Source organism: Theropithecus gelada, chromosome 1 (assembly GCF_003255815.1).
Source record: "Theropithecus gelada isolate Dixy chromosome 1, Tgel_1.0, whole genome shotgun sequence".
NCBI classification, from domain to species: domain Eukaryota; kingdom Metazoa; phylum Chordata; class Mammalia; order Primates; family Cercopithecidae; genus Theropithecus; species Theropithecus gelada.
In genome coordinates, this window is record NC_037668.1 from 124,458,138 (window position 1) to 124,470,188 (window position 12,051).

A 12,051-nucleotide genomic window follows, 5' to 3' on the forward strand; every position below is an offset into this window, starting at 1 on the left:
AAAATGCTCCTTCGAGTTCTAGAACCTTAATTCTCAGCCACAGAATAATTTGCATGTATTATAAACACACACAGACACACACACAACTGAAAACTATCAATACTTTATATTTTTAAGGAAAGCTGAAAATTTTCAAGACATTAATATATTCAAAGTAAAGTGAGTTAATAATGGGATCAGGTGAGGTTTACTGTGGCCTGTAGCACCTAGTTTATTTTTATGTATTTTTTAATATCTGCAAGTTTTGCCCCATCATCTGAAACAAACATTTTGCCAATTCCTAGTGCTTGAAATCAAAAGCCACATAGTTCATTTCTATTTCTACATGCTGATAGCACTGTGATGAAGTAACTTGTGAAGTTTTGGATAAACTCATATGCTTTTAGATGAATCACACTTTTCGCCTATATATTCACACCTATCATCAGCAATTGTGACAACCAGTGTCTAAGTTCATTTTATACCAGCCCATTCAAATGTGTGATTGGTATTAAATTAGGAAATCCCATGTGATCACACCATATCACAAGTTGGGAATAACTTTGTGTTTGAGGAGCTTAATTATCATTTTGTCTCTTTTAAAAGAAAAAGAAATCTTAATCAGCAATATACCCTGTAAATAATGTTGTTCTCTTCACACTGAAAACCATTTAATTCCCCATTATCTCACTTCATTAGCCAAACGTCCTGTTCAGGCAAACTCTGAATATGAAGCACATTATAACGAAGTAGGAAAATAATATTTAGAAACGGCCTTGAACAGAAAGAAAAAACTCAGCAGAACAGAAGTCCATGTAGATCTATGTATTTATCATACTCCAGGCTATTTCAGGAATCTAATTCTATTATGATTGACCTCAGAAATGTGAACAATTTTCACCCGTTGTACTAAGTAAATGATGAATTCTTGCAGACATAAAAGAATAAAGAAAGTTAGCAATTAGTTTTTTATGAAAGAATTTGAATATATGTAAGACTTTGGGCCAAACGAAGAAGGCTGTGGGAACCAGGAAAATCCTTTGTGTCACCAGCTCATCTCTCTATCTACCATCACCCTTTCCTCTAGAAAAATATCGTTTGACATGCAGTGAAACGTGAACAAGGAGTGCCTTAATTGGAAAAATAGTTACAAAGAAAAGCCAGCTAATGAGTGTGTAAAGAAGGAAGGTGGCCCCAAGAAGGAGGTGTGGAAGATGCCACAGGCAAATGTGAACCCTTCAGAGATGCATTAGCCTCTGCTAGCAAACCACTTTCTTCTCCCACTCAGATTGCTTTCTTGGTCACTGCTCACTCACCAGTATCAAGGGCCTTGCCCTAAAATAACGAGATCTAAGGCAATCAGCCTAACAGAAATGACCCCTCATTGTCAAACTAAAGTGGTTCCCTCAACTGGAACAGTTTCAGGAACTGCTGTTCCCTTGACAGCTCAGAGAATGAGAGGGTATAGATGTCAAGCGGCCCTTCCTGCTCCTGCTACTTCTTAACACTAGTGGAAGGAGTTATTGTAGCTCCTTTATAGAGATGAAAGCACCGCCACCGCAATGTGTGCACGCCCACATGCACTCACAAACACATAATATAAATGAGTAATATTCTTTGATATGGCTGCTCTTTTCCAGGCCTATCTCTAAGGGAGGATAATGCCTCTTACCCCAATACTACTAGTTTAATCATGTGCCTTGTTTGACCAATGAGTGAGAAGAATGGAAGTGTCAAATGCCTTTTTTTTTCTTTTTTCTTTTTTTCTTTTCTTTTTTTTTTTTTTTGAGACAGGATCTCACTCTGTCACCCAGGCTAGAGTACAGTTGCACTACCTCGACTCACTGCAGCCTCCACCTCCCAAGTTTAAGTGATTCTCGTGCCTCAGCCTTCCGAGTAACTGGGATTACAAGCATACCACCATGCCCGGCTAATTTTTGTAATTTTTGGTAGAGATGGGACTTCAGCATGTTGGCCAGGCTGATCTCAAGCTCCTGACCTCAAGTGACCTGTCCACCTTGGCTTCCTAAAGTGCTGGGATTACAAGCATGAGCCACTGCACCCGCCAAATGCCACTTCTGAGTAAAAGGTGTAAAAGCCTTTATAAGGTCACATTTTTCTTTTTCGTCTTTCATGAATCTGACAAAGGGTTGCCAGGGGAAAAAAAAATACAGGGCACATGATTAAATCAGAATCAGATAAACAACAAACCTTTTTTGGCATAAGTCTATCCCAAATATTGCAAGAGACATATTTCTATACCTAAAAATCATTCACTATTTATCTTAAATCCAAATTTAATTGGATGTTTTGTGTTTTCATTTGCTAAATTTGGCAATTCAAGTTTGGCAGGATCCCAGATAATAGCTGCTATATTGGCCAGTGTTCTAGAATAAAGAGAAAGTAAACAGGGCTTCAGCAGACCTACAGCCAACCTAAAATGTGGTCAAGCTGTGTGGTCTTAAGCCACTTAGAGTTGAGGGTCATTTGTTTCTGAAGTAAAATCTAGAAAAAGCTTACTGATAAAACTATCATTTTTCTTCACTAAGATTCTATTACAACCCATAAGTAGGAGAAGTTAGGGAACATTCCTGTTTGGTACTAGTTTGAGTCTCTTCTATGTCCACTCTTCACATCAGTTTTATGCACTCTGCTCATCTGCATTGTTCTAGTTCCATGTTGTCTAATGTTGCTTTGATCATTCCTTTTTTATCAGAGTCCCTCTGTTAATGACAGCTGTCAGTCTTCCTGCCTGCAACTAATGCGGCTTTAGCCTCCACGGTACAGAGGTTTTCTCCCTCACTATACAAATTTCATCAATAGTGTTTTTAATACTTTGCTTGTGTCAGTCAGTCCCTAGTTGCCACTGCAGGAATTGGGTGCAAATTTTGCATTATACCAAGTGCCTATCACCTCTATAGACATACTCACTTTAAAATGTATTCTAGTTGTACAACAGTGGTTTATCGTTCCAGAAGTGCTTACTGGATCCCTCTCGACTGAGAGTCAGGTATTGGCTTTACTGTGATGAACAAGGCAGATGGGATAATTGGCCTCATGGAGTTTATAATCTACAAGGGGAGGGGATGCACAGACTTTACTCGATTTTTAAAAAATAAGTATATTACAGGATTTGTATGTTTTCTCCCTCTCTTTAACCATCATCCCTTCCATTTCACTCACAAGCTCTTTTCCTTTAAGATTTATTTCTGTTTTTCATTATCAAATGTCCCTATATCAGCAGCAGCTGGTGGTTAAAACTTTTTTATCTTCTGCCAATGTGAGTTTTTTATTTTAACTTTTTAATGCTCCTTTAAACAAAATTTATAATTGGTTCCCTTAGGGAATATGCTATATTTTACTCTTGTATGTGTTAATTCAAATAAAATACACTCTACCAAATGCTCACTTTCAGTGGATTCAGGGAAGGGAGGAAGTGTTGTAAAAAGAAAGGCATGGTCTCTGCCCTCAAAGAGCTTAGGTATAATCTCCCAGCAGGGGTAAGGCGCAGCGGCTCACGCCTGTAATCCCAGCACTTTGGGAGGCCGAGGCGGGTGGATCACGAAATCAGGAGATCGAGACCATTCTGGCTAACACAGTGAAACCCCGTCTTTACTAAAAAATACAAAAAAATTAGCCAGGCGTGGTGGCGGGCGCCTGTAGTCCCAGCTACTCCGGAGGCTGAGGCAGGAGAATGGTGTGAACCCGGGAGGCGGAGCTTGCAGTGAGCCAAGATCAGCCACTGCACTCCAGCCTGGGTGACAGAGCGAGACTCTGTCTCAAAAAAAAAAAAAAAAAAACTCCCAGGAGGAATTAAAACCAAGACCTCTGAAATAGTTGACTAATTATATATGGTACAAGTAGTAAATGTTAAAGAAGTGGTTAAAATAACAAGAGTTCTAAGATTTCAGAGAATGGAGATCTTTCTGTGGACTCAAGAACTCAGGAGGTAGAAACTAAATGTGGCCCAGAAGAATGACAAATAAGAGTTTTTTGGACATAGAGGAAGAGGTGGGCCTCTCAGGCAGGAAGCATGGCAAAAGAACTTAGCTGAGAATGGGTAGGGAGGAATCGTGTAGAAATAATGGCAAGTACTGCCACAGGTGGCTTAGGGGCTTCTGTTAGGAGACCTTGAAACCCAGACTCAAGAGTTTGCACTCTAATGATAACAGGATACAAGTAAATGTTTTGAACCAGATAATGACATGGTGAACTCTAATTTGCTTCTTCTTAGTAATGCTGCTACTATAACCTTCATTTTTTGTAAGATAGAATCTAAACTTATATAGGCCTAGCTTTTAGCACCTCTGTGTGTGCATCTGTATGTTTGTATACGTGACTGTTTATTCATGGCTTTTAAATTGGTTTCTATTCAACACTATAACATTTTCCTCTAATGGACTTGCAGGAGGCAAAATGTATTCACGATACATATTTTAATTACAGGTGGCAGGAATCCAGCTTGAAAAGCTTTACAGAAATAGGAGAATTTATTGGGAGAATAATGAGATATCCCATAGAATCCAGGGGAAATCTAAGCTACGGAAATGTCAGTAATACAACTGGGCTCAGGAACTATCCAGGAATAGAAGAATTCAGGATTTTCTTTATCTCTAGTCAATGTACCTTTTTATTTATCTGCTCCATTTTTCTTTCTCCTTGTGTAAATCTGTTAATTTACATTCTATGGCATAAAATTAATGTGAGGAATTCTCAGATTCATTTACAATTAACATCTTTGGTTTCAGGAGACAATGCCAGAGCTCTCACTCTAAAATTCACAATCTCAGAGAAGGGGTTCAGTGGCCCAGTTTGATTCAGATTCTAACTTCTTATATATCAACTGTGACCCTCTGTGGGGCAGAGTCATATTGTATAAAATCATTGCTCCTATGTTAAAAATGCGAATGCCAAGGGGAGCTATTTCTAGAAAAGTTGAGGATGGACCACCAGAGAAGAAATGTGTCTTGCACACAGAAGTGATCATCTCAACCATCTTTTAATAAGGGAATATATAATTTTAACTAAAAGGGCACTTATTACACAGGAATGCTAAATCACCATCCAAAGCTTAGGCCAAACTAAGGCAGTTTGGATAGGCTCTCAGAGCCTCATTTTTTCCTATATGTCTGCTCTACTATCTTACAAGTAAGTGTCTGGGTTCCTTCTTTAACAGGAAGACAGAAAATGGAAACCTAGAAGATAGAACCCTGATGGAGAGGTGACTTGTGAATAAATATCCCTGAATAAATATTGGTCTGGGCCAATAGTTTCTGCATTGCTGGAAGGTTCCTCTCAAAACTGCCTTAGCCAAGGGTTCATTGGTCAGCCTGAGCATGTGATACAATGATTTATTTAATTGAAAGCAAGCAGAAACAGATGGGGACATCAGCTGCTACTGCACATTGGTTGCTACTACTGGAAAATTGGTTGCTGTAACAAGCACACATGGGAAAGAACAAAGTGTTGAGATGATCACAAATGGGATTATAAAGGTTAATACATGTGTATAGTTATTACTTTTCAAGCTATCACTAAGATTCATCTTTGAACTAGAAATCAGGATAAACATCTCAGAAATTTGAAATGGCAAATGTCAAGTTTCTGTATTTACCTATTTGCATGTATGTGTGCTCTTGCATTAAGCCTTTTAGTTTACTGCAATATGCATTTCAACTGAAATATAAACTCATAGAAGCAGGAAGCTCGTTTAAAATTTTTTTGGCTACAAATCCTCCTCTCCCCACCACTTCTACCCATCTTTTGTGTCTAAAACATTAACTTGACCCAGGAATTGTTCAATGAATATTTACTTATTGGTGGATTTATGACATAAATATTTTAGTAAGAATCCTCAGATGGTCATATGCAAAGTGAGTTGGGTAGTAGATGGAGAAAAGACTAAATATAGCAAAATACATTTGTCTCAGCTTACTAGTCTGTAGACATACTGATAAGGATCTCTACAGTCCGATAGCAATGGATCTGAAAAGAAATAATTATTTTTCAAAAAGACTATGAAGAAAAGGAATAATAGGATTTAGAAATTGTTTGGCTATTGTGTGTTCAGAAAAAAAATTAGTAAAAGGTAATGTAAATTTTTAAACTAGGAGAATAATAGAGTTAGGGAAAACTAGAGAGAGATTTGAAGGAAGAATAAGTTTTAGGAGATTCAAAAATATTTAAGTGGAAATAACTAATAATATTTCATTATTATGACATAATATTTTCCAAAAGAAAGTGCCAAGATGCTTTAAAATGGATCTCAAGATGAACATGCCTATTACTAAATAAAAGCTGATGTCTGGAAAATTATCTGAGATGATAATCAAAGCCATAAGATCTGATTCTTAAAAATTTGAAGCAAATTTTAACTAGACTATTGCTATGCTTTAAATTTACATATATGAATGGGGCTGAAAAACATTCAGTGAAAAACTTCAGTAACCTACCATACTAAATAGACCTATACTTTGATATAGAAGAAAGAATCTGGATTTGGATTTCAAAGATTTGGATTCTTATCTCACCACTACCACTAACTAGCTACGTAATGTTAGATAAGTCTGATACGCTGGCTAGACTCAGTGTCCATCAGTAAAAAGACAATATTTGTATAGATGTTCTCCAAGATTCCTTCCAGTTCTGAAATTCTCAGATTCAACTCTCAATATGGACTTGCAGACTTGACTTTCAAAGATGCTGTTCTGTGTTTTCACTTAATACAAGGCTAGTGATTCTGTTTGACATCCGGAGGTCTTATGGAACTAGGACTCAATTCATAAGAATAAACACATTTGAAGAGATGATTCAGTAATTGTGGGGTTTTGTTTTGTCTACAGTAATTCACAATGGCTACCTCAATTTAACCAGTCCCTCATGGTTACAGTAATCGATGATTTTGCAATATTTTTTGATGCTTTACTTCCATATAAGAATGTATCTTGGTATGAAAGTTCTGTCACCAATGGAACACTTGGCAAGGTCAGGAGATACTTTTGGTTGTCACATCTACTAGGGTGGTATTACCGGCATTTTGTTGTCAGAGATCTGGAATGCTGTTAAACATTCTACAACGCACAGGACAATTCCTCTCTCCTCTAACAAAGAATTCTCCACTCAAGATATCAATAGTGTCGAGTTTGAAAAACAATTTTTCTTCCTCACCTTTCTTAAGTCCGTAACAAATTAGCCTTAAAAACATCATACAATATAGCCATTTCACCACTGTCCTGATCACTTAGTCTTCCCACATGTCCATCCTTGCAAAGTTGAATGGAGGGCACATGACCCTAGTTCTCCTGATTTCTGTGGGGAGAGGGGAGGAAAAAATGAGAACTGAATCTGCAAGATGACCTTAGAGTTGGGTCTAAACTCACAAACTAACTGATTAAGTTTTCAAAAGGAATTCAGAGTCAGTACAACAACAGGCTTTATTTTTTCTCCCTACTGTATTTGTCACTTTTGAGCAGGTAATTTTGGTGAATAGAAACTAAGACTTACAGGGGAAGCTAATGAGTTTATTCAAGAAGCACAATGTGAAATTAGTGACATCGTTTGGAAAAATTAACTCTCTCAGACAAAGCTTGTAAAAATTGATTAACACACTAGTAGTGGCTATTGAAAGGACATGCTTTCACATCTTTTAGAAAACAACTTTCAGGTATTATGAAAGTGTATACGTATTTGGAATTAACACACATTTATGTACTTAAGTGTTCTTTTTTCTCCTAATGTTCCATTTTTAGTTTCTGCAAATTTGTTCACAGTTATATTATTTGGAAAATAGGACTGTACAGAAGCAAACTTGGGCTGCTGATAAAGTGATCTGTGTCACCTGGCTCTATTAGTCTTTTCTTTTCTTCCCTTTTTGTTATTATTTATTGGCATTTCGCCTGCAGCAAAACATAAGTTTTAAATGTGGACTTTATGGTGTGTGTGAGTCAGTCTAGGGAGGGTAAAGTATTTCAAGAGCAGTACAAAATATAAGTATTCTTGAATTTTAATTTTAAGCAGTTTAACATAGGTATGCAATGAAGGTTTATTTATTGAATTTGAAAAATTAATTTCTTACAGCCTTGAGTGTATTTTGCTTTGTCTGCCCCTGGGTTTGTACATATTGGTGTTTTATTCTTCCTTTTTAATATTTCAACAGGTGAGGCTGGCAAGAAGGCTGATGATGCTGTTTTACACCTAGAGGTCTTATGGAACCAGGACTGCATTTGTACGCAGAACAAACAACTTTGGGGGATGGTTTAATAATTGCCTTTGGTAGGGCTTGTCTCACATTCATTAAAAACTCCAGGCAAGGCTGCTTCCTTGATCATCATTTCTTTTCAGTTGCCAAGCAAACAAACAAACAAAACTCCCTTCCTGATAGTTACTTAGTTATCTAACCTAGAATGTCTTTGACTAAAGTCAACATTTAGAGGTTAGAGGTTGGCAGACATTTGGGTAATTGCTGGAATGGATAACTAGTCTGCTTTTCTTGTTTTTAAAAACATTTGAGATACTATTTATTTATTTTATTTATTATTGTTTATTTTAACCTTATACCACATTAAGGTTTCATTGTTAAAAATATTTATTGTGTTCTCTCTTTGGTGAATGAAAAATATCATGTTGCCTAATTATCTTTGATGTAGGAAATGACTAGAGCATAATTAATATAAAAGATCGTGATTTTATTATTTAGGAAATGATAAGGGAATACTAAACCTCTGTCTAGTTCATAATTACAGATATTGGAAACCATCTATCTTTTTTTCTCATTTTGTTTTATAACTAGATCTGACTTTAGGCTTATAAAAGTGACATTCTATATGAAGCCCACAGAAATACATCTTGTATAGAAAGTAGACAGCCAGTATTCACTTTTCTGTGTCAAAGGAATGCCCATAAGAATTGTTGGTAGGCGTCTAAATGTGGAGGTAAGTAATAAGCAGGTATTGACTTCTGTTGAGATCAATATCAAGATTTGTTGACCCAAAGAGGTTAAAATTGACTGAAGAGTGGGACAATAAATCTTGTTATTGACTAGAAAGCAGAAGTCAATATATGTATTATTATAAACATTTTTCTTTTGGTGTAGATGATAGGGGTGGAGTCATTTTTAAGACCTTAAATGCACATGGCCATATGTTTTTTATATCATGGTGGTGGCCAATACAGGCTCCTTGGCTTATTAAAACAGTGGCTATTCACATGACATCAATCACATACCTGGTTCATCATTTGCCATTTCAACTATCTTTCTCCCTGTACTTTAGGCCCTCTTATCCTGATTAATTTCAAATTCAGATGTGGAATACACAAGCTTGTATAATGAAACTTTGTTTTTTAAAAAACAAAACACACTTATCCTTTGTTTCTCTAGACAGCAGTTGACATCTTCCCAACAGCCTTACATTTTCAGGCAATGGAAAGACTTCCTTCTAGGCTGCACTTTGCAAGATGACTCTTCCCTTCAGTTGAGCTATTATATTTACTAGGTCATCTAAAAAGCATGTCACTTTTAAAGACTGACTTTTAAAAAATGTATATTTTAAATGAGGAGTTTTTTGAAACCACAAAATATATGCAAGTTAGGTCATTTCTAAGACTTTCTATTTGTCACTAACCAGCCATTCACAGAAAGCCAAATTGAGATTTTATTTTTCTACAGTTGAGAGAAGTAGAAATGGAAAACAATTTCCCATTGTTCCAAATAGCTCTCATGTTGATAAAAAATTAAATTCTGTACATCCAAGCTGAACAGAGCATGCAGGGCTACACTAAGTCTCTGTTCTGTAGTTTTGCCTAAACTGAGGTCTGCACACAGCATCATGAATGCATGAAATCCTAGAGGAAGAGTCAGCCAGAACATCAGTGTTTTAGATTACTAGCCCAAAATTCTTTCACACCATGTGAATCCACCCCTCCTACCTCCATCCCTGGCTACATTGTAATAATGAAGGAAAAATACAGAAGTTTCTTTCCTTTCTAGGCTCCTCCCAAAAGAGGGTACTTTAGAAGCAATGTTCAAGTCCATAAATGCTCAGAAATCTGTTAGGGATGAAACATGAGAGATGCCTTGAACGTCTCACACTATGGGGTGTCTCCAATTCCTTAATACACCCCATTGTGCATCACGGCTGGAGAACACACTACACAACCCATTTCCTCCTTTAACTGTGAATTTCCTTGCTTTTATGGTTTCAGATTTTAATGGTTGAATTACATTTACATCTACTTGTGCATTTGCCATCAGCAGCCAAGTTCCAGCCTGAAAGCCTTTATGAACTTTGAGAATAAGTTTCTCATAAACAACCTCATTTGGTTTATCCATATAAATTCACACAACAATTCACAGTGCTAAGAAGCTCCAGAGACACCTCTGTGCTAAATGGCAGGTCTTTCTGTCTTTACTGGTTTTAAGTACTTTACAATGAATCATAGCTCAAGACAAATCGGTAATTAATTTGCAATAATTCCAAAGCCACTGGAAATGTGACAAATGTTGGTTAGCTAGAGGCATTGATCAGTTCAATTAAGTTTTAGAATCTGTGGTTTTTAGTGAGAAGGAAATAGTTCTATGACGGGAACACACCCAAATAGTACAGAAGAGCCGTCTAATCATGTAACAGAATATTGATACTATTATAGATATGCATCCAAGCTTATACACCAAAACATCTGTGTTTTCATCCTAAACACAGGAAAGTACATAAGGCAAGAATGTAGCTGGAGGACAGCTCTGGGATACCACTCTGAGAAAAAATTATGTTTTTAATCTTACCAACCCCATTATACAAATTAAATATATCTATCTTATCTGTTTATAGATTAGATAAATGTTCTACAAAAACTGAAAAATTTTAATTTGACTTTTTACTACTTTTAATTATTGCTAAAATATATAATCTTGCTGTTTCTCTCATGCATATTGTTTAAGTAAAGACCAGAAAAGGATATAATCTAAACCCTTTGTCTTCTTGTAATGGGAGGGTTGCACTCGAACCTTCTTATTTGTTCCGTAGTTCAGCTGGTCACAGTCTGTCACAGATGCCTACTGATGGGACTTCCACCATGGTTAAGAACCACAGGAGGTAGATCAGGACCATGTCCACAGATATAGAAAAGTTCATGTCACTCCACAGCTAACATCGCTCCATTATGAAACTACACCTAATCATCAGAAAAGGTATTTCTTAAGGTATACACCCAAGTAGGGGGTGACTTGGAGAGGGGACAACAGCAACAACATTTTGGAGGTTGGAAACCAAAGTAACAATTGGTAAATGAGTTTGCAGACCTGAAAAAGAATGGAATCATAAACTAGCAACAGAGAAAGCTAAAATCCAACATGTTTTGTGTTGCAGAGTCCTCCAAAAGCCTCAACCTCTGTAGAAACAGGGAAGAGGTGAAGAAGACTCTGAGGAGGAAGATTGATTTTAAAAAGCCTAGTAGTCAGAGCCCCTTCCCAACCTCACACAGCTGGGCATCTGCTCCTCTCAGTACAATGAAAGAATAAAGTTACATTCCCTGGAGGTAATAAAGCAGAGGGTCTCCGTACAGGGAGTGAGTGTTAAGGTCAGGGGTTCTACACACTGAACTTAGAAAGCGTATGTGCATATTTACCTGGCGGGGGAGATACCCTTATCACAAAGGTGGTTTTCCCAGAGTGAGGCTTAAATGCTGCATTTCAGATATGTTGACCCTGTGATTTACCCACATTTGGGAAATTCATCTGCATAATTTGTGGTAGTGGGAGACTGTGTTTGCTTCTCCCTTGGTTAAAGAAAAGAAAAAAGAAAGCCTATGTGAATGTCTGCATATGATCCCTGAAATCGGGGATCCAATTACTTTTGTGGTTCCCAGAACACAGGCAATCAGGCTTTCAGCCTAAGTAGAGGACTGGGGAATGGATTGCTCCCAAAGAGACAAAGAATACAACATTTGAGGTTCTTTAAATAAACGGCCTTGCCAGATCCCGTGCAGTAAATACTTCAGTCAGCTAATCTCACACCATGAATTTCCAACCAGCCTTAAAAAAAAAAAAATTGTTCTTAAACATGAACCATCAAGGATCAG

At 37.0% G+C, this 12,051-nt stretch overlaps 1 non-coding gene across 1 annotated transcript; it reads left to right on the forward strand.

Annotated features, from left to right (window-relative positions):
• Positions 1–11,590: 11,590 nt before the first annotated feature.
• On the forward strand, positions 11,591–11,750 carry LOC112614794. The gene has a single exon (XR_003117139.1). It is a non-coding gene; the product is annotated as a U1 spliceosomal RNA (small nuclear RNA).
• Positions 11,751–12,051: the final 301 nt, after the last annotated feature.